Below are 22074 nucleotides of genomic sequence, written 5' to 3' on the forward strand. Positions count from 1 at the left end.
ACAACTGGGATTTTCAGTGTCTGCATAGAAATGACGTGTTTACGGTAGAGGAAGGTAAAGATCGCAGAGGAAGATGAAATAATGTTTTATCCAAAAATAAGCTCCTGAGCACAAGGTCAAGTAACAGCACATTGGGTACAATGGCGGAGCCGTCTAAGGAATATGCGCATGGTACAGTACGCAGGTAGCCTGATGTCTTGATCATTCGAACCATTATAAACAGGGGCCACTGTACGGAGACTAAACCTTTCGCCGACGGAAGCACCGATCAACCAGAATGACCAAACTCCTAGCTCTAGTAGGCCAAACACTTGCACTTCAAAGCGTTCTACAAGAACAGTCAATCTATATCATCCATTTTAGGGAGAAATTCTTATGGGTCCAAATATTGCAGTTTTTGCTCGAAAACGGCATCGTCTATACTATTCATTGTGTTGGTTGGGAATATTGTGACTGAAGACATGAAGGAGAGACGGGAAAGCATGAGCGAAGAACGGAGGTGATCGACGTCGAGCGGGGGAAGGTGAATCGCAAAGAAGTTCTGGCCTTATGAGCAAGCGAAATTTTACGTGGTGGTGGGGAGGACACGCGCTGACGAGGGGCATCGCCAAACTAAATTTTCCGTTCGTATGGCGAGGAGATCCTGCACTCTTCACTCTGGCGTCGTCGCGAATCAAGAAATGTGTCATCTCATCTCTGAGCAGTAGCAAACTGGCCAGTTGGTGATTCGACGACTTGCTCACACGATGTAAATGGAGCCTGTGTGGGCGAACGTGCAGAAATAGCGGTCAAGTGGCCGTGAGAAGTCAGATTGACGATTGGTGTAATGGACACGGATGGTCTGGACACCGATTCAGAGCAGGGCTGGACGTGTTGCGGAGCACACCGACACAGCAGTGTAACATAGGTAATACACACGAGCGCCTCCTTTACCATGTCCCGCACCCAATGTTCTTGGAGCTGGGAGTTCTGCTGCAGGTAGTGTCACGCTGCTGTAGCTGGTCATGTTTTTTTGTTCGGCCAAGAGTACGGATCTGGAAATCCGAAAAGAAGCTAGTACGCTAACAATCTTGTTTGAGGCGAATGGAGTACAGGTGGTCCAAAAGTTGACACAATGGTTGTACATCCTCAATGGCACTATGTTTCTAACTGCCACCGTATTAAAGGCGAGCGTGGTGATCTCCTTCACGTTGTGCTCTACTTCGCCGGTTTTGGACATGTCCTTGTCAGCTCGATGGGGTGTGTCATGACATCTTCGATATAGGTGGAGTACTTCTCGTCATGTTGCTACACTCCGGCTACGAATTTTTGTTCCTTCCGACAAGATCATCATCATCGCTCGGAGCTGAGCGGATGCATTCCACGTCAGCTCTACCTTTTCACGGTATTTGTGGCGAAACCAATCAAGATAACCTCGCGAAACCTATCACAGGGAGCGCCCGAAGTTCTCCGACAGCGAGTGACACCAACCCCTGGAGGTTTAGACCACGGACCGGTCTTTTTGCGCCGGCTTCCCTGCCCTAGGCTGGAGCCAGCACTAACCCTAACTGCAGCTTCGGTGCACCGAGGTGGAACGACGGCGGTGGCCTAGCCCTAGCCGCTTCCACCCCGTCTCCGGCATTCATCGAGGCTTCAGGCGACTTCCCCCGAGAGCCCGAGCAGCGCGATGGACGGCATCTAAGTAGAGGGTGAGCCAATCTCACCGAAAGATATCACGGAGGAAGCTGGCTGGCTAGCAAGCCACCGCCGGCGAGGCGCTCGCGCCCTTGTCAAACTAAGCCCAACATCAGAACATCCTCTCGAGCAAGGCGCCGTTGGCTCTCGTGAGCCGGATCAAAAGCCGCGAGCGCAACAGTCACTACGAAGACAGAATCGGGCGCCGCGTCAACCGCACTTGCCGAGTGAAGATATAAAGATAGTGCTCCGGCCGAGAACAGGACTCGATGCAACCAAAGTCAGCCACGCGGGGCTTCGTGACGGGGTGCTGCATGCCACCGGCCTTTCCTACGACGAAGCAGTCGAGGATCTCTTCCGCATAATTCGGAGAAAAATATCATCGTTGCGAGCACACCAAGCATGCAACGTGCCCAAAAATACAACGACGTGAAGGCACTCCACATCGGGGGAAAGATGTACGAGGTCACCGCGTATGCGGCACCACCGGAAGACACCGTCAAGAGTGTAATTTATAATATCCCAGACTACGACAGTGCCACAGACATCACTAACAGCCTGGTGTACAAGAAAAATCCCACCATTCTTCAGGTAAGACGAATGGGCCGGACCAACTCAGTCCTTATCGTTTTCGAGGGTAAAACAATCCCGCACTATATCTACTACCGCGGGGCCGAGTACCGCTGCTTCCGTCACAAGAAGCGCCATGAAATCTGCGACGGATGCGGCCGACAAGAACACCGCGTGGATGTCTGCCCAGCCCCGGATAAGAAGATATGCAAGCTCTGCGGCGAAGAGACGCCGGGCGAGGACCACTCGTGCGTGCCCAAGTGCGCACTCTGCGGCAAGGACTACGCCACCGGGGACAAGAAATGCCGACTCCGCTATCAAACCCCCTACGTGCTGAAGAAGCGCAAGTATGACAAGCAGCGAAGGAAGGAGCAGCAAGACCACCGGAACAACAACACGGTAATCCTGACGGAGGCAACTCGTCAAGACTTCTTAAATTTGGTGGGGAACTGCACAGAGGCCGGGATCGTTCAAGCTCCTTCCCCGGTCGCCCCAAGAAGAGCGGCACACCAAACGGGAATCCGGGACCCCTCCGCCCAGGGCCGCAGCTGTTCGCGATCATCGTCGCGTCGTCGCCAACCGAGCAAAGAGGGCCGGAGCCTCCAGCGGCGAACATCCCGATCCACGTCACGCGGCGGCGAAAGGACCACCCACAACAACCACAAAAACAAGGTGAGCTGGGCAGCCACGGTCTCCCACGGTACAAATGAGCTGAAGGGTAGGGGCACACTGGATCAAAACATTTGCGACTTAGACTCCAATTCGCGCTCCGAACTTACCCGAATCCGCCAAATGCTAGAGATGGTTCTCTTGGAGAACCGAGCGCTCAAAGCAGAGCTAGCTCAACTCAAAGGCAGTCCAGCCCAATCTAATTTCACCCACGCCCCTACTACCGTAGAACAGCACCCCCAAGCTACCGGCAGCGCCGACCCCGTGGCCGCAGAATTGCCAGAGCCTACCTCCGCAAGCGCGATGGACATTACCGGCAGCTCCGACCTACCGGTGGCCTCAGAAATATTGCACCGCAACACCGGAAGCGCGATGGGTACAGTCCATGCTACCTCTCTGCCGCCGAAACGCAGGGCCACGGAGTCACAACCCGAAAATCAAACCGCACTCCCCGGACCTGATTGTCAGGTTCAGTATGTCACTCAGACCATGCTCCAGAAATTCGGGGACCAGCTCAGTGAAACCCTTTGTCAGAACCTCAATTCAAAATTCGACAACATGCTTGCCAAATTCGCAGACACTATTAATGCTAAGATCGGCAGTCAGAACGCGCGCGTCACAGCCCTCAAAAACACCTCTCTGAGACCGATGCGCGAAGGGGAAGCGGGACCCATCAAGCCCACCAAACCTTACTTCCGTCCATCCTCGGCGGACAGTTTCAAAAATCCTGTGGACCATGCTTAATTCCCCTAATCAGACCACCCGTAAGCCTGACGAACTTACTGTCTGGCAGTGGAACTGCCGAGGGTTTCGGCGCAAGCGAGTGAACCTCGAACATCACATAAAACTTAGCCACTCGGACGCCTTTCCTGATTTAATTTGCCTCCAGGAAACTGGCGCTTCTGCCAGGCTCCAAAATTACAAATCCTTCTCCGACAAGGAGGGAGACACAGCCGTAGCATCATCCAAATTAAAACCGGCTGTCACCAGCCTCGTTAGGCGCAACCTCACGGCCATTCGCTACGAGACCGGCGCGGACACAGCGTCGGCGGCTCATGTTCTCGTAGAGTTAATTCCAACCCGAAAAAAGGACTGTGGTAGCATGTTTGTCCTAAACGTATATAGCCCGCCCAAGAAAAATTCCAAATTCACCAACCTCCTAAGGAAAACTCTCGAAATCTCCCGTGGCCACGCTTTACTTATTGTAGGCGACTTCAATGCCGACCATACCGAGTGGGGATACAAACGGGACACCGTTAAGGGTCGTAGCATTTGGCTAGACGCCCAACAAGAAGGTCTCAGCCTTGTTACAGACCCATTGTACCCAACCCGAATCGGCAATAGTGTGACTGGAGACACGACGCGTGACCTATGCTTCACTAAAAACATGCAGAGAAAGGCCACGTGGCTTAACACGCAAGAAAATCTTGGTAGCGACCATTACATCGTAGCCATCACAACCGTTTTCGGCGGCGTTACGCATAAATCTGGAAAAACGCTTCTACTGGTCGACTGGGACGCGTTTCGAAAAATTCGTGCAGCATAACGAGCTTCCCACTCTGACTCGAAATTCAACTCGGGAGCGGCAGAGATAGTCGATATTAAGGCATGGGCTGAGCAACTACGTCGAGATGCTGACACAGCTACCAAAAGTATACCGCAGAGGCAGGCCTGTTTCAAGCATACGCACGGCTTCTTCACATGTGGGAGGCCAAGAACAGTCTGCGACATCGATTCAGCAATTATAAACTAAATCGCAACCTGCGTCGTCGGCTTGCCCGACTTGACAGGGAAATCGAAGACTATGCTCAGCAACTCTTGCGACAAAATTGGCACCCGGCTTGTGATCGCATGGAGAAAGAGATCGGGATGGCTAAGACATGGCGGATCATGCGTTGCCTAATAGACCCTGACAAAAGTAAGACCACGCAACGACACAATCTAAATATTGTCCTCCACAAATTTAATGGAACCAACAAACAGCTCCTCTATGCCCTTCAGGATCTCTACATTGCCCCTTCGGCTACCGAAACGCTCCCCCCTTACGCCTTCCTCGACAGTCCCATCACATTAAGCGAGGTACGGGATGCCGTTGCGGCCCTCCGGATCGGCTCAGCGCCGAGGCCGGACGGCATAACAAGTAAGATACTCCGCAACCTAGATGACGACTCCATCGAGACTCTCACGCACTACTTTAACTGGTGTGGGGACGCGGGCCACATTCCCGCTCAATGGAAGACGGCCAACGTAACCACAATCCCAAAACCCAGAAAAAAGCTCCAAATTGAAAAACTTCGACCAATTTTCGTCACCTCTTGTGTAGGAAAACTTCTGGAGCATGTCATCCTTAACAGGATCAACGCCTACATAGAAAAAAATTCTTTATACCCACACACCATGATTGGCTTCCGCCCCAAACTCTCGACACAGGATGTGATGCTCGGACTGAAACACGACGTTACTGACGGAGCGCGCTCCTCGTCAACTGATACTCGTGCTGTCCTCGGGCTCGACCTCGTTAAAGCATTCGATAACGTCAAACATTCGGCCATCCTAGAGAATCTCAACAGCCTGGGGATCGGAAGGAGGGTGTACAACTACATTCGCAACTTCCTCACTGATCGAACAGCAACTATCACTATTGGCGGACTTAAATCAGACAAAATTCACCTAGGCAGTAGGGGAACCCCCAGGGTTCGGTTCTTTCCCCCTTCCTTTTCAACGTGGCAATGATCGGTCTGCCCAATCTCCTCAATAGCATAGAAGAGCTCCAGCATAGTCTTTACGCCGACGATGTAACACTGTGGGTGTGCGGTGGGTGTGAGGGTCACATTGAGGACACTCTCCAGCAAGCCATAAACACAGTCGAAAAATACGTTACACCCCGGGGCCTCAGCTGCTCACCCGAAAAATCAGAGCTTCTTATCTACCGTCCCACCAGTAGAGGGAGGAAATCTACTTCCACTCCCCCTTCAATCCAACTTTTTGGCGCCAGTTCGCATCGCATTCCCATCGTCTCGAGTATTCGCGTTCTTGGGCTTCGAATACAAGCGAATGGACACAATTCAGAATCGTTGCTAGCGCTCGAAAACGTTGGGCACCAAACAACCAGGGTAATATCCAGGATAGCTGGTCGCAACCATGGAATGAAAGAAGCTAACCTCCTACGCCTCGTACAGGCCTTTGTAATAAGTCGGGTGACGTACGCCACTCCGTACCTCCGGCTACAGCGGGCAGAGGCAATTAAAATAGACGCTCTCCTCCGCAGAGCCTACAAGCGAGCCATCGGTCTCCCACTAAACACGTCCAACGAGCGATTTGACGCCCTGGGCCTGACAAATAGTGTGGACGAACTGATCGAGGCTCAACGGCTAGGGCAACTCGTACGGCTGACCTACAGCACAACGGGGCGCCACATACTCGACTCGCTGGGTATACCTCACCCACACAGTGCGCCTACTAGCGTCGCGATCCCGTCAACAATACAGGAAAATATTCAGGTCTCTCCGCTCCCGCGTAAGATGCATCCTACACATAACACGGAGCGGCGAGAGGCCAGAGCGCGTGCCCTGCAAAGACACTTGCGAAAGTCGAGAACGTTGCTTATGCGGACGCGGCTGATTACGCTGGTCGCGAGGCAATGGCCATAGCGGTGGCCAACAATCAGGGCAACACCATCGCCTCCTGCTCTATCCGAGAGAGAGACTCGGTGGTTCGAGAAGAGGTAGCCATTGCTTTTGCCATGGTTGCCTCCACAAAAATCAAGACAATCATCAGCGACTCTAAATCAGCATTTCTAAATTTCTCACGAGGATATATATCAAGGGAGGCGTCCACAATCCTCATTTCTGGTCTCCACCTCGAAAACCGGATAGGCAAGATCAACTTAATTTGGACCCCCGCCCACTCCGGCCTTGCAGGGAATTAGTCTGCGCACGAAGCCGCTCGAGGCTTTACCGACCGAGTGGACGGCCCTTCCGATGCGGAACTCGTCCCAATGTCAGGCAGGGACAGGCTGTTATGGTACAGTGATATCATCGGTCATTACCGTTTAGGCCGGGGCCGCTTCCCACCCGCGCACCCATCCCTCAGTAAAAGGCATTCGGTGGTCTGGCGACTGCTACAGACCCACTCGTACCCAAATCCCCTAGTGTATAGCTATTGCTACCCAGGGCGCTATTCCCCCCAGTGTCATAGATGTCAGGAAAGAGCGGACCTGGCGCACATGCTAAGGCAGTGTCCGCAGGCGATCACAAATGGTCGCACAATCACTAACAGTGAGCAGTGTGAGACCGTGCTGCTCAGCTCCAGCCCGGAAGATCAACTCTGGGCCGTCTAGCTGGCTGAGGACGCTGCCAGAGCCCAAGGGCTCACGGCCGACGACTATGCTACACAGCTGGCCAGTTGAATAAAGTTTACTCTCTCTCTCTCTCCTCCGACAAAGTAAAGGAAGTGCCCAACATTCGACACAGCTGTTAAGTAAAGCTGGGTCAAACAGGTTTGTCGTTCTGGTGTTTGGGAAACCATGTCTTCGCCACTTCCATTAGCGAAAATGCGACATTCTGCAGTTTGAATGCATTGTCCCATCGGTTCAAACTGCGACCCCTGTTAGTCGATCAAGCCAAAACGATATCGTCACTGCAGAAGCCAGTGAAGAACGGTTCATTCGGCTGGTGGCTATCAAGAGTACTTGTTGGCTGCACCAGTACCGTAGCGTTACTGTTCGACGGCTGCTCTCGAGCTGCATGGCTCTGGTGGGCAGTAATAATCACCGACCTCAACGGACCTCAAGTGGGGTTAACGTGAGCGGTCCGAGGCACTTTCCACGACTTCAGAGAGATGAGTTGGTTCATGAAACGGCCCCTACAATACCGATGACATCGAACCTTCCAAGGTGATGGGCCGCACGAGGATGATGGTAATATCATAATGATGATTAGCAGATGTTTATGAGCGCTCGGTGTGGGTAGCGCCACGGTGACTACAGAAGAAGATGATCGTGCTGCGTTCAAGTGGGAATACCCGAGAAAACACCCCTCACCCTCTCTCTCTCTCTCACTCTCTCTCTCTCTCTCTCTCTATATATATATATATATATATATATATATATATATATATATATATATATATAGATATATATATATATTTATATAAATATATATATCGTGAAAACCCGTTACGACGAACTCAGTTGAGACGAACAGACGCTATGGTTATGGTTAAGACGAGGAAAATTTTTGCTCTCTATTGACGTCCAAAATGTAGGAAAACTTCAGTGAAGATGAATGTGTGGTAATATGAACTGGATGAGACAACGAAAGTTTGTTTGTTGGTAAGACATTCTTCTTAAGCGGTAGTTTTCTCGTTGTGCATGTGTCAAGTGAGCAAAAATGTTCGTCTTGCCTAATACGAAAGAACAGGAGTCCCCTCTACTGGACTCCCGTGATTATGAGCTGTCAGGTCGGGAAAGCTCAGGTTGGCCGGAGGTTAGCTGCAGCTTGGCTGTTGCTTTGTTGGAACATTCTGGAACGTGGTCGGGGAGTGGGATGCTGGTCCGTTCTTTCGTTTCCCTGGGTGGCATCTTCTAGGCCGTCACGGGGGCACCACGGTCACGCACAAGTAGTGGGAAAAGCGGCGTCCCATCGAAAGGCTGCCTGTTGCTTTCCTACGACCTCCGCGTTGTAAGCCCAGAGCACACCGTCTTCTAGCGGGCCGGAATCATAATTTTTCTTCTCTTCCTCTTTTCTGCGGCACATACACATGCAACAGTGGTTTGCTGTGTTCTCTAATACCGTCTGGTCTCAGACCAGAAAGTTGCGGTACTTCATAACATGTCTCCCCCTCTAAGAAAGTTGTTGGCGAAGACACACACACTTTTCCAACCCGTCCCCTCTCCACTTCACCAAAAAACACGCACTGGTGGGGGAAGGAACTTCGCGGATATTCACGCTCTACTGGGAACATCAACACCGACCTTGTCACTGCTCTACAATGCACTGAACAGTAAGGAGTATTTCTGTAGGAGCTGAAATACGCGGATCTTCAAATGTTTCGCACTTTCCAGATACTTTAAAGGTTAGTGGTTGGTTCGCAAAACAAATTCGTTGGCGCATAAGTACAAGTGTTACTTTCTTACTGTCCAGTGCTGCGCTAAGCATCATCGTTCACCATTTGAATGCATGCTAACTATAGGAGATAGAGCTCGGCTAGCATAAAAGATAGAGGATGATACAGGATACAAGATGAATGATTCAGGACGATACAGGATGAAATCCAGTACAACGACGGCACCCAGATTATGGTCGGATGCGTCAATTGCGAAACAAAGCTTTCCGAATTATTTGGCGTTTGATGGATAGGAACAGAACAACGTTTCTCTTCAGGACCGAGAAAGCTGTCACGTGGTTTTCATTCCACAGGATCGGGTTTCTTGCGCTACTACGGTCATTTTTTAAGGGGATTAGCTTCTTCACCGAATTGACGGATAAACTGACCGTACAATTCCGTGAGTCCCACGAATGACGCCACATTCTTCTAGATCTGAGGTTTTTTAAAACGAAGGACCTTTTCGCAGCGCCATGTTCATTAGCTCTACTCGACCATTCCCTATCTTGTGTCCTCAAAAGGAGACACTGTGTTGCCATGTTTGCAGTATTTTTTGGCATGATGGTCAACCTCGTGTTTCGAATTCGCCGATAAACCCGCTTTAAGATGTCTAAGTGCTCACTGCAGCTTTCAGTTGTGATAAAGCTATCGTCACAGCAGTTACACACAATTGGGGTGCCTTCAGAGACCTTCCGCATAAGTCTAGCGTATCCCGCGGTAGCGGTTTTGATTCGAAAGTGCATGGATTTGAATTAGTAGAATCACTGACTACTGTGAAAATGCGGCTTTTCCACGGCATTTAGCACGGCTTTCAAAAATGCGGTTTTTACCCGGCGTTGCAATCTGCCGGTTTCATGATATGAAATATTGAGTAATAATTCTGACTTGTGCAAGAATGGCGTCGATCCGAGGTATCGGTTCACTGTCAGCAACAAGACGTTTGTTTAGCTCCCTCTAATCAACGCAGAGCCGCATTGTGTTGTCCGGGTTACGGAATTGGACCAGTCGAGCTTAGTATGGGGATGTCGTTCGCTGAAATACAAAAACCATTGCCTGTATTTCCTCTGTTATCCCTGTTTGCCCCTGATTTATAGATTATGACAAACCGGTTTATTCCGTACTGACACCAGAGGTACTAGAAGCATAAAAGGACCGGAGAACTAAGGAATCCTACTGTGATGAATCCCGAACGAGCGATTGGCCGTGCAATGGAGAAAGTGGAGCTTCCAAGAGAAGCGTGCGTCTGTGATCGCGAGGGCTTGAAAGACAGGGGCTGGGAGCCAAACAGCGGAAGAGGGCGCTATCCGTGAGAAGTATCCCGAGAAACCTGGGCCTCGTTGAACTCGACCGTCGCTACCCTCCGCCAAGGCTCGAGAGTTCATCTGGGCACCGTCATCGCGGCACTGGTGAGCCGATTTCTGACGCTTCATTCGGGCTGTTGGGTGCTGTTGCTCCTGCTATTTCAGCCGCTAGAATCAAATCGCGAAGGAACGTGAGCTGACTTGCTTATCATACATGAATCTCACACCTTCCGAACTGCGAATATATTTTCTGTACCTTCAAACTGTTTACTGTGCTTCCGTCTGTCCCAAACCCGTCCTGGTCTATAACATCCCATTATCTACATTCTTGTGCATGTCATTCATCCTGTTCGATATAGTATTCGACGTATCAACAGCGTTCGAGTGCGCCTGCGTGGTCCGTGCCTCATTATTAACAAATGTGGCGATCCTGCCAGGATATCACCCTTGGAATGTGCGGCAAGAAGTGGAGTGCTGTGAGTACACGTCATTTAACACTGATTTGGGGAACCTAGTTCTGGTGGGGATGCAGCTGGGTCGCTCAGGGTTGGAAATTTGCCAGTGGATCGAAACCCAGCGGGTGGACCAGCGTGCAGAGAGGGCAGCTAAGAGAGAAGCACTCAGTGAAGTTGCAGAACGCGAAGAAGAGGGACGGTGACAGGCTGCCAAATAGCCAAGGAAGCTGCCGAGATAGCCAAGACAGCTGCAGAATTAGAAAAGGAGGGACGGCGACAAGGTGCCGAGGAAGCCAAGGAAGCTTCCAAGGTGGAAATGCGAATCCTGGAATTGAAGATGCGTCTTCAACAAAGGTTGGAGCACACCACCACTTTATTGCCGGGAACAACACCCACCCCAATGTGCCCGTCATCAGCCCGGATAAGCTTCTATCTCTGATGAAAGACGCGATGACCTACACGCATACTTGCAGAGCTTCGAGCGCGTGGGGACTAGACAGGGGTGGTCGTAAAATTGGGCCGTAGATCTCAGTAAATGCTTATCTCGGGAACCGCTGACCATGATAGGCCGCATGACTGCAGGACAATCAGTTGACTACAGCATTTTCAAGAAAGCGTTGCTCCAGCGGTTCAGATTCACTGGAACGGGGCGCCAGGAAAAGTTTCGGAAAGGGTGGGCTAAAGACGGCAGGACGGGAAGAGAGTTTGCGGCGAAACTCTCGAGCTACTTCGACCATTGGGTGGAAATGGCCAATATTTCGAAAACCAACGAAGGTCTCCGCAAATTGTTAATCTCGGAGCAATTCTACTGTTATTGCAACCCAAGACTCGTCGAAAGGGAGTGCGCCACCCTGGACGTCTTTGCAGACATCACGGACTGTATACTGGAGGCGCAAAATTTTGTGAACTTATGGAAGCTTCCAACTGACACGCCGGACATGACGAAGGGTGCAGCCAACACACTGGGGAAAGGCAACGCAGACGCATTCTTATGCGATTGTTGTGGACACAAGTGCGCAAGACTGTCGCAGTGTGACCAAAGAAGATGAAAACTCTTCCAAGTGTGGACGGCTAGGGGACAGTTTGACAATTGTCGAAGGGAATCAGGATATCAAGACAAAGTGACCGAATGTGCCATTTACGAGTCTTCAAGGAAACCCTCGATAATCAACTACCATAGAGGCCCGATGTCGCGCGCATCTGGATGTCGCTCAAACGATAATAATACCAGCGGTAGAAATTGAGCATTTCTCATCAAGGGAATGGCAGTTGTCCCTCAACGGGTGCTAGGGAAATTCGCCATCGTCGTCCGGGATGTTCTCGGCGACGATCATTTGACTGGGATGACACGCCGAGTTCTTCACGGCTGCGTCCAGGAACTCACAGAGGCAAAAATACAGGTCCAAACGCCGTATTTGTTGTTGAAGAATATCGCAGCCTGCATGAGTCGTCAAATGTACGGCCTGATTCTAGGCCGGATTTAAGGTGTCAGGGAGCCTCACGAACCAGATTGTGACTGGGAGTATGAACTTGCTGGTGACAGTGATACTACAATGAGCAGCGTTGAATGAACACTACGTTCGGAGCCTTGCTATCTAATTCCCGCCGTTACAAGGACTGAACCACCGCAGACCACAAGTTTAAACATGCCAGCGTCTTCCTGCACTCCTTTTCAACCGCTCCAAGGAACAGGCACCGAAAAAGCAACGCTGATGGGATGCAACATGTACTCTGCAGAGACAAATTTGAAGGCGGCAACTCTAGTCCGTGCAAGTGAAACAGCGCAGGCACACACCCTCCCCACTACAATAGACTACACATTTGTTGAGCTAATTCCGAACAAGAAGACGCAAACCAGCCTGTTAATTCTCAACATTTACAGTAAGCCGTCATCATCGCTCGGAGTCATCTATCGGGTCTTTAAAATCGCGAGGCAAGGCACGAAAGGACATGCTTTGATTATTGTCGGTGATTTAGATGCCCATCACACCACCTTGGGCTATCAGCGTGATAACAAAAAGGGCCAGCGACTCCATGACGCCATCCTTTACGACACTTCTACGAGAATAGGGAATAGCGTCTCCGGAGACACTATCCTGACCTTGCTCTAACATACGGCATGAAAGATATCATTTGGGAATGCCTAGAAGAAACACTCGGCCGTGACCATTATGTCATTCAACTGCAACTTCCGCATCACAAAACCGCACCACAGAGAATAGGAACTGCCCGCATCACCGATTGGCGAAAATTCAGAGAAACAGCTCCAATGAACCCCATTGATGACATTGAAAAGTGGACTGGAGAAATGTTGGAAGGTGCAAAAAAGCAAACTAAAGAACTGCCGCTCACCCAGGATTGTCCCGCCGTAGATGCCCACCTACTGCACCTTTGGGAGGCCCGACGAGCGCTAATAAAACAATGGACAACTCGACGAACAAATAGAAAATTACGGCTCAGAATATCCCGACTAACGCAAGAAGCTGCATATTATGCATGTAAACTTAGCCAAGAAAATTGGTCTGATTTCTGCACGAAACTGCAAGGCACACTCGGAACCCGACGCACATGGCATCTCCTTCGATCCCTAATGGCAACTAAGGAAAGTAAATCAGTCACAGCCCACCAGCTAAAACGTCTTATCGACAACTACGACGGCACGGAAGAAGATCTCCTCGAGGAAATCAAGAAACCATGGCAAGACGTAACTAATCCGACCCCGTCCCCTCTTCAGCCATACACCGGTGCTCCAAACACTGAAATGGACAGCCCTTTCACCCTTGTGGAAATTGAAGCAGCGGTACGAGGTTTAACGAGAAATACTACGCCCGGGAAAGACAAGATTCCAAACAAGTTGCTTCGAAATCTGGATGCCGCAGCGTTAGAGACCCTTCTAGACTACATTAATGAACATTGGACAACCGGCAATATCCCTCCTCAGTAGAAGCATGCAGATATTACCTTGATACCGAAACCTGGAAAACCGCTAACCCCTGCTAACCTGCGACCTATATCCCTCACTTCTTGTGTTGGAAAGGTACTAGAACATGTGGTTCAAATAACCTCTCCCGCTACATTGAAGATAATGGGCACTTCCGCAACACCATGTACGGGTTCCGCCCCCACTTGTCCACACAAGACATCCTTTTGCAGTTGAAGGAAGTGATCATTGACCGGCTTTCTAATACACACAAGAGGTGCATCCTGACCATAGACATCATGGGTGCCTTTGATAATATCAGCCACCAAGCCATCCTTCAGGGTCTAATTTCTATCAACCGTGGAAAATGAATGTACGACTACGTCGCAGCCTTCCTGATCGGGCACACAACAACAATAGGAATCGGTCACCTTCGCTCGACGACATTCAGGACAATACCCAGGGGCACCCCTCAAGGATCTGTGATATCGCCGCTTCTTTTCAACATAGCGATGAAAGACCTTCCCCCTCTTCCGGAAGACATCCCGCATCTCAGGCACGCACTATACGCAGATGTCCTCACCCTCTGGACCCCGACAGGATCTATAGGTGAGCAGCAAGATGCTATGCAAACAGCCATAGAGTAGGCGCATCTTTATCTGCGGGCTAGAGGTCTCGAATGCGCACCAGAAAAGTCAGAACTCCTTGCTCCTAGTAGTGGCACGGCTCAACGAAAGAAGCGGTGAATTCCGGATCCAGAAATACACATAGCAGGAAAACCAGTCCAAAGGTATCCCATCTGCGCATTTTGGGACTTAAAATCCCCCAAATTGGATCAGGCCTCCACACCATACCCCACTACAAAGGACGCTCAGTCAATTGGCTCACTTAATACACCGCGTATCAAATCGCCGATTTGGATTGCAAGAGTCGGACACCTTGCGCATGGTGCAGGCAATACTTGTCAGCCGGATGGCATACGGTGCTCAGTACTTGGCTTTAAAAAATATTGAGAAGGCAAGATTGAATATCTTTATCCGCCAAGCCTATAAGACAGCCATAGGATTGCCCTGCAAGAAATCGACAAAGAAATTGCTTCAACTTGGATAAAACAATACCTGGGAAGATATAGAGGAAGCCAATCATACCTCTCAAATAGAACGCCTCAAACTAACGCCAACAGGACGAGCGACCCTAAGAAGACTGCCATATAAAACACCGCCAATACAAGACCACAAGGTTAGGATTACCCTACTTATTCGACAGAACATCAGGGTAAGGCCACTACCACGCCACGTGCACCCAATTTACAATCAAGTTCGCCGAATCGCACGAGCCAGGGTCACGAGTATGGTCGAAAACTGACCACAAGGTACACTGACGCGTCTCCTTATCTGCAGCGACCAGCGCACGCGGTATGCGTCACCAATTTAACAGGGCAAGAATTGACCTGCCTCATCGTCCGTAATACGCAGAGGGAAAGCGCAGAGGAAGTGGCTATTTCTCTATCCGCAACGACTAGCCAGGACGGAATCACAGTGCTTACAGATTCGCAAGCAGCGTGCCGCAGCTATTTACCGGGACGCATCTCCAAAATAGCCTTCCGCATTCCCGAAACCAAGGATCAGCTACCTGAAATAGAAATCGTCTGGGTACCCGGACACACATCCCTCGCCTGTAATGAGGCGGCCCATGCCGCTGCCCGCACGCAAGTACACCGGGCCATTATCTATGAGGGACGAACATCGCCTGCTGCTCCCAAAACAGAACCTGTTCTCAAATATGGAGACATTCTGGCTCACTATCGCCAAGGCAGAAGAATATTCCCGGCTCCACAGCTCCACATCCCCGTTTAATGAGACAAGAAGCCACCAGCTTGAGAAGGATACAAACTAACTCCTATCCCCATCGCACCCTTCTTCACGCGATCTACCCCACCATATACCCGGCCACGTGCAGTTTATGTCCCTTGCTGGGCACGCTATACAACCAATTATGGGAGTGCGGAAAAACCCCAGGCCTACCCCCCCCCAACTCTTCCCCCTCTTACGAGCAGTGGGTGGCCTGCCTGAAATGTCCAGACCCTGGGACCCAGCGTATAGTGGTGAAGAGGACCTGGACTGCCAGCCAAGTCCAGGGCATCCCAGAATAGGAACGCCCACCACCGGGCGGGTGCCCTAACAGCAGCACCAGCGCTCATGGAATAAACATTTATTCCTCCTTTTCAACCGAGCTGAAGCTTTTCAACTAAACCAAAGAGCAGCCCAGAACTACACTTTGATGTCCTGTTACCGAATAGTTGGGAGAAAAGACTACACTTTATTGAAAGCGAAGCCCTACTATATCGAAAGTGCCAATTGGCAGAGGGAAAGATGTTGAAGCAGATCGTAGTGCCGAATGTGATCCAGGAGTCCATTATCCGAGCAGCACATGAGCACGTCAAGCCTTGAGATGCGGGCATTCGCAAGACTGCTTTCAATTTGTTTTTATGGTTTCATGGCTTTAAATACTTTTAGAGGCTTTTTACCGGCGTATCTGACAATTGCTGTTAAACGTGTGTGCACTCATGCCACATCTCCAGCAGAAGGACGACTAACAAGTTTCTGCTGCATCCACGCTCAACGAGAGGGGCTAATGCAAGCCACTTTGATAGTTTGAGAACCAACCTTGCTTCCGCTTCTATACTCCGTCCGTGGACAAACAGGGGGAGAAGCTATCATACAACTGAATTTAAATTTGTCTGAATGCTTTGCATAGTTTCCCTGTGACGCGTGACCAATTTCAGCTCCTGCCTAGTGACTAGTAGAAAAGTTCTTTGGACACCTAACAGCTTTCTTAAGGTATGGGTGATGTGATGAATGGCCACGCGAGTGATTGGCCGCTGAATGGAGAAGGCGGAGCTTCATCGACGACGAAAAGAAGAGGAGAGCGCGAAAGTGATCGCTACGGCTTGAAATACAGCGGCTAGAAGCAAAGCGGCGGAATAGGGCGCGGCCCGTGGAAAGTGCCCCGTGAGATGCGTGGCCCACATTGAACTCGACCGTCGCTACCCTGCGCCAAGGCTCGAAAGCGAATTTGGGCACCGGGATGGCAGTGCTGATGCGCCAATTGCATATGCTCTATTCCGGCTGTTGGGTGCTGGCGCTCCTGCTGTTTCAGACGCTAGAATCGCATCGCGGTGGAACGTGAGCTGACTTGCAAATCGGACATTGCTCTCGTACCTTACGAACCGCGACCCTATTTTGCGTATTTTCGAAGTGTTGACTCTGCTTCCGTGTGACCTAAACCCATTTTTCCTATATTGTCTCACCGTCTTCTATCTCGTGCTTTTCCTTCAGCGGTTTTAAATATAGTATTCGATGTGTTACCGCGTTCCAATCCAACTGCGTGGTCCGTGACCCATTCAAAACACCTTCTCAACACTTCTTCAAGATATAAGAAGAGCACGGCAGGCTAACACTACATACGCAATAAATTTCCTACCGGAAAGACAGTACGATAGCGAGATACCATCTTTACAAAACCATTCCCAGCATTTCTTGGTGGAGCGTGTAGAACGTTTGACTGCGAAAACGTTCGATGAACAATACAGGAGTACACTTGAGCATTTGGAACTTTGCGGATGATTTTGTTACACGGCAGAATACGCATATTTTCAGCCATTTACAAGTTCAAATAAACCTTGAAGCGTTGTAGTAACCGGCAGCGCGACTACGAGAAGCGTAGTCATTCTCGTACTCTTCCACCAGCGGCATAGCGCTGATGGCAAGTTTGGGTCGAACTGGGGTTACGCGCCACAATGTATTCTTGCTTAGGGAAACTGCGCAATACATGCAAACAGTGCTTGACGGACCACAAACAAGAAACGTGGCCGTTTGATGCATTTCGGGTTATGTGACCCAGACTATCGCAGAAGCTGCACCACGCATTGGTAAACCCTGCTCTTGAACTGCCACATTCTTCATCCGATGCGGATCTCAAATTTGGCATGTCAGTGGAGCCCTCGATATCTGACTTTACCAGGCGGACAAGATTGTGCTTGGGGATAATGAGTAATACCGACAACGACGGTAATCGATTGCCTTTTTGGAAAGGAACTGCGTTTTATTACAACCCGCGAAATGACAAGAAAACGGGTATGGCAGTGATGGCTGGGGCCACAATGCTTCCGCGAAAAGTGCACGAAGCGTTTGGCCTGGTAGTTAAAAAGGGCTGCACAGGCCAGAGCTACACGTACTCTTTGCGGCCAATTGTACTGAAATGTTTTCAGTCACTATTAAGTCGTTATCACAGGAAGTTCTGTTGGGAATGAAGTGACTCGGCATAAGGATCGTGCGCGCTAATCGCGCCCACCATGATTTACGTATTTCATCGAGCGTGTTACAACAAATAAATTGAAAACAAAACAATGCGGAAATATCCAACAACCACAGATGTGTCTGTAAAATGATGAGAACAATTTTAAATTGCATGTCTAAAGCTTTTATACAAGTAAATATGTGTGCACGTTTCGTTACAATAACGTAACAATCATAATAAATACGAACTATTCCAAATTTCCTACATTTTAGCTCATGCCAAAAATATTTTAGTGCACGTTTATTAGCAAGAAGCAGTTTTGTAAGCGGTAAAATGCTGGGTATTCTGGAAATAAAAACAGCAATTGATTTGTGGTTTGGCTGATGTAACACATTTAATACACTGCAGTCCTCACACTAATATTTCGAGTACCGGGAAATATAAAAAACGTTTCCCAAAATTTTACAGCATAATCAATGTTATTTCTAGGCAGGCGTGAATGTTCTTAAGACTCACGCACTGCTCCTGTTGATATTAAGTTCTAATTTAAACGTCAAACTAGAAAACAATAGATTTAAATGAATAATGAATTGTCAACGCTTTGATTGAGTGCACTTTTCTCACTGCGGAAAATAAATCTGCAATAAACTTCTCCGAAACAGGGTGTTTGACAGCAAACCTTCACCTCATTTTATCATGTGAAAAATAATTTTGCCATCTTTTTGCAGTCTTAGTCGCTTCAACATTTTCATACCTACCATTCTTCAACGTAAACTTAGCTCCATAGTGAAATTCCGTTTTTTGTTAACAAAGCTCTCCTTTTATTTAGAACACCTATATGTTCAACTCTGTATCAGCATTTACCACAGGAAGCTAGTGTCAGACTTCGAACATAGAATAAGGAATGAGTCCCCTTGTGCACTACTAACCGTACCGGTTAACTTCTGATTAGTCTCTGTTTGGTCTTCCGATTTTCTCTGGTGGCATAAGATATTCTGGAACACCTGGTCTTGAGCTGTCAGTGCAAACGTTTTTCAAAAACCACTTTTTTAGCTTTAAAATATTTGTTGCGGAGTTTGGTACCTTGTATTTGGTTTACTTCATTTTACCTTTTGATATAAAACTCTCTTCTTACGCAGTCAGTACATTTTATGGTTCCCTTTTTGCTACTTGATACTATTTGTTCTAACATGTCTGCAATCACGGATATAAAGCTGCCAATTTCGTGCACAAAACGAGAGGCAGCACTTATAGGAACAATCAAATAGTTTACGTTTATAAAATGTTTTCGTAGCTCGCCATATTGCAAGGATGCGGAAACAGCACAGTAGCTGTTGTACGGTCGGCCGCCGTGGCGGTGCTACCGCGGCAGTGCGGCCGCCGCGGTGCCGCCGCCGCGGTGCGGTTGTGGACAAGGAAAAAGAAGAAAACGCTGAGTGGTAATAAACCGTATTCGCTGTAGCTGGAGTCACCCGTCTTTTCGCCTCTGTGTACACCAGTCGAAGTAGTATTAAACATGGTGTCAGAAGTTGTGCGCGATCATCCGCAAGCCAAGTTGCTTGGAGGAATCCGCCTGGAACGGCATCAAACCTGGACAACGCAGCAAACAGAACGGCCGGCACTCCGACTGCCACGGCACCCACCTCAGCACCAGCGTCAATGGCTTCGTTCGCGATACAACCTCCGGAAGCCTTCTGCTTCTCGTCGCCCAACGAGTGGCCGAAATGGAAGAAGCGCTTCGAACGTTTTCGCACCTCTTCTGGCCTCACTACCCAGCCTGAAGACCACCAAGTCGACACCCTGCTGTACATCATGGGTGACCAGGCTGAGGACATTTTTGGCACCTTCAACCTCACAGGTGAAGACTCCAAAACGTTCAGCGTTGTGATGAAACGATTTGACAAATACTTCATTCCGCGTCGCAACGTTATCTTTGAAAGGGCGCGCTTCAACACTCGGATACAACAGGAGACAGGGTCTCTAGAAGAATTCGCCACAGCCCTTCACGCTCTTTCCAAACACTGCGCGTACGGCAGCCTGCAAGAAGAGTTTATCCGTGATCGGTTAGTCGTCGCCATCAGAGACAGACAGCTGTCCGCGAAGTTGCAACTTGACCCAGATCTGACGTTACAGAAAGCCCTAGACGCAAATCGGCAAGTCGAAACGGTGCGACAGCAACAGGTAGAGTTGACTCATGCCCAACTAAGCGTCAACAAGGTAGGCTTTGCCCACCAGGAGAAGTCGCAAGGCTCTCGGAAGCTCTTCTCTGGCTCTAGTAGTAAGAATACTGGATCATCTTCTCCGCTTGGTAAGAAGCATGTGAACAAGTTCTGCCGTTTGTGCGGGCGAGAGTCACCCACGATCTGCTTGCCCAGCACGGAATGAGAAATGCAAGTCGTGCCTGAAGAAGGGCCACTACGCAACCGTTTGTCTTTCCAAACGCGTAGACGCAGTTCCAGCTCAAGATAATGGAACCGAAAGTGGATTCCTGGGCATGGTGAGCTCTTCATCCACAAAAAACTAGGAAGCAACCGTAATAGTGCAAGGGCGTCCCCTGACATTCAAGATTGATACGGGCGCTGACGAGACGGTGATACCACCTGAAACGTTTACACAACTCGAGCGAAGGCCATTTCTGTCTAAACCACGCCTACATAGCACGCCAGTCAACTTTCTTGATTCCAACCAATGCTGTTGAAGTAGATGCGTCAATAAGAAAACCGAAAAAACCACACGGCCTCAGAAGCAGGCAGAATAATGCATGACTAATTAAAATTGTTTGTGATCAAATTAACGGTGGCGTATTGCTTATAATAAATTTCTCTCGTTTCACTGGGATTGGGAATTTTCGAGAATAACTAAAATGGGCCCGGGTAATGGTAGTTTTTAAAGGGAAAACAAAGAAGAGTTCTCAAATAATTGTCCAACACCAGTAATACCTATCTTATAAAAATTGATAGGCTGGAATCGTTGTTCTCCAAGTTCCAGTAAAGCCAGGTAGGATTCCTGAAATAAAAATCAACCGAGAAAGCTGTCCTGCATATAAAAGAAAATGTAATTGAGATTAATAAGCAAAAATAGTTCGCTAACGACTATTTTTCGACATAAGAAAGCCTTTTGACTCGATAAATCATACAATCCTAATGAGCAAACTGCAATTGACTTTATTGACAGTTCTTTGATTTGTAGACGGGTGTTCTAGCCGACCGGTTGCAGCTCTTCTACAACTCTAACACTTCAAGAAGGCGTACCACAGGGGTAAAAATTACGCCCATTTGTGTTTTTGTTCCTTGTGAATGATATTGTAAGCGTACGTAATTCCACGCAAATATTCATGAATGTGTTTAAAGAATGAGTTTTACATCAAACAGAATAGACGACCTTGTAGATAAAGTAAACCGGTTCTCGAATTTTCTATCAATCTGGTGAAGAAAAAACCAACTTCAAATAAATACTTCCAAATACAATTACCATATATTCCTCCTATCAACAAAGTACTAGAAGGACCACCTTCAATTAAGTTTGGATGCTGTGGGATTAGTAGAGTGAAGTCGTCAAAATGTTTAAGTGTATGGTTTCAAGACGATTCAAAATGAAATACACCCATAAGCCAATTTTGTAGTTTTTATGTAAAATAATTTGAATAATCCGCAAATATGCATAGTGCAGAGCCCTCCTTACGGTTAGCTGGTGCATGCGGGCGCAGCATGGACGAATGCCAAAATGGCTGCTGGACACAAAAGAAGTAAAAATAATGCCGGGAAACAAACGCCATTCTAGCTGGAAATAAAGAAGAGCATCACGTGGGACTGATTAAGCGTCAGATTGACAGGGGAGAAAATACAAACGAAAAAAAAAACTTAAAAAGCATCACCATTAAACAAACATGAAGTAGAAAGTATAAGTGCGCGCACATGCCATTGAGTAAGAAGAGGCGTCTCAGTAAAAGCAGATTAGTCTACGCGGCAGTGTTTAGGGTCGGCTTTGTTCACCGGGCCTCCAGGTTCACCCGTATTGGGGTTGCGAGAAAAATAGAGAAATTATTACAGCTTTTCGCTGACGATAAAATGGCCCTCCTATT

This window comes from Haemaphysalis longicornis, unplaced genomic scaffold, assembly GCF_048455015.1.
Source record: "Haemaphysalis longicornis isolate Haplotype H1 unplaced genomic scaffold, Haemaphysalis longicornis Haplotype H1 scaffold_6, whole genome shotgun sequence".
NCBI classification, from domain to species: domain Eukaryota; kingdom Metazoa; phylum Arthropoda; class Arachnida; order Ixodida; family Ixodidae; genus Haemaphysalis; species Haemaphysalis longicornis.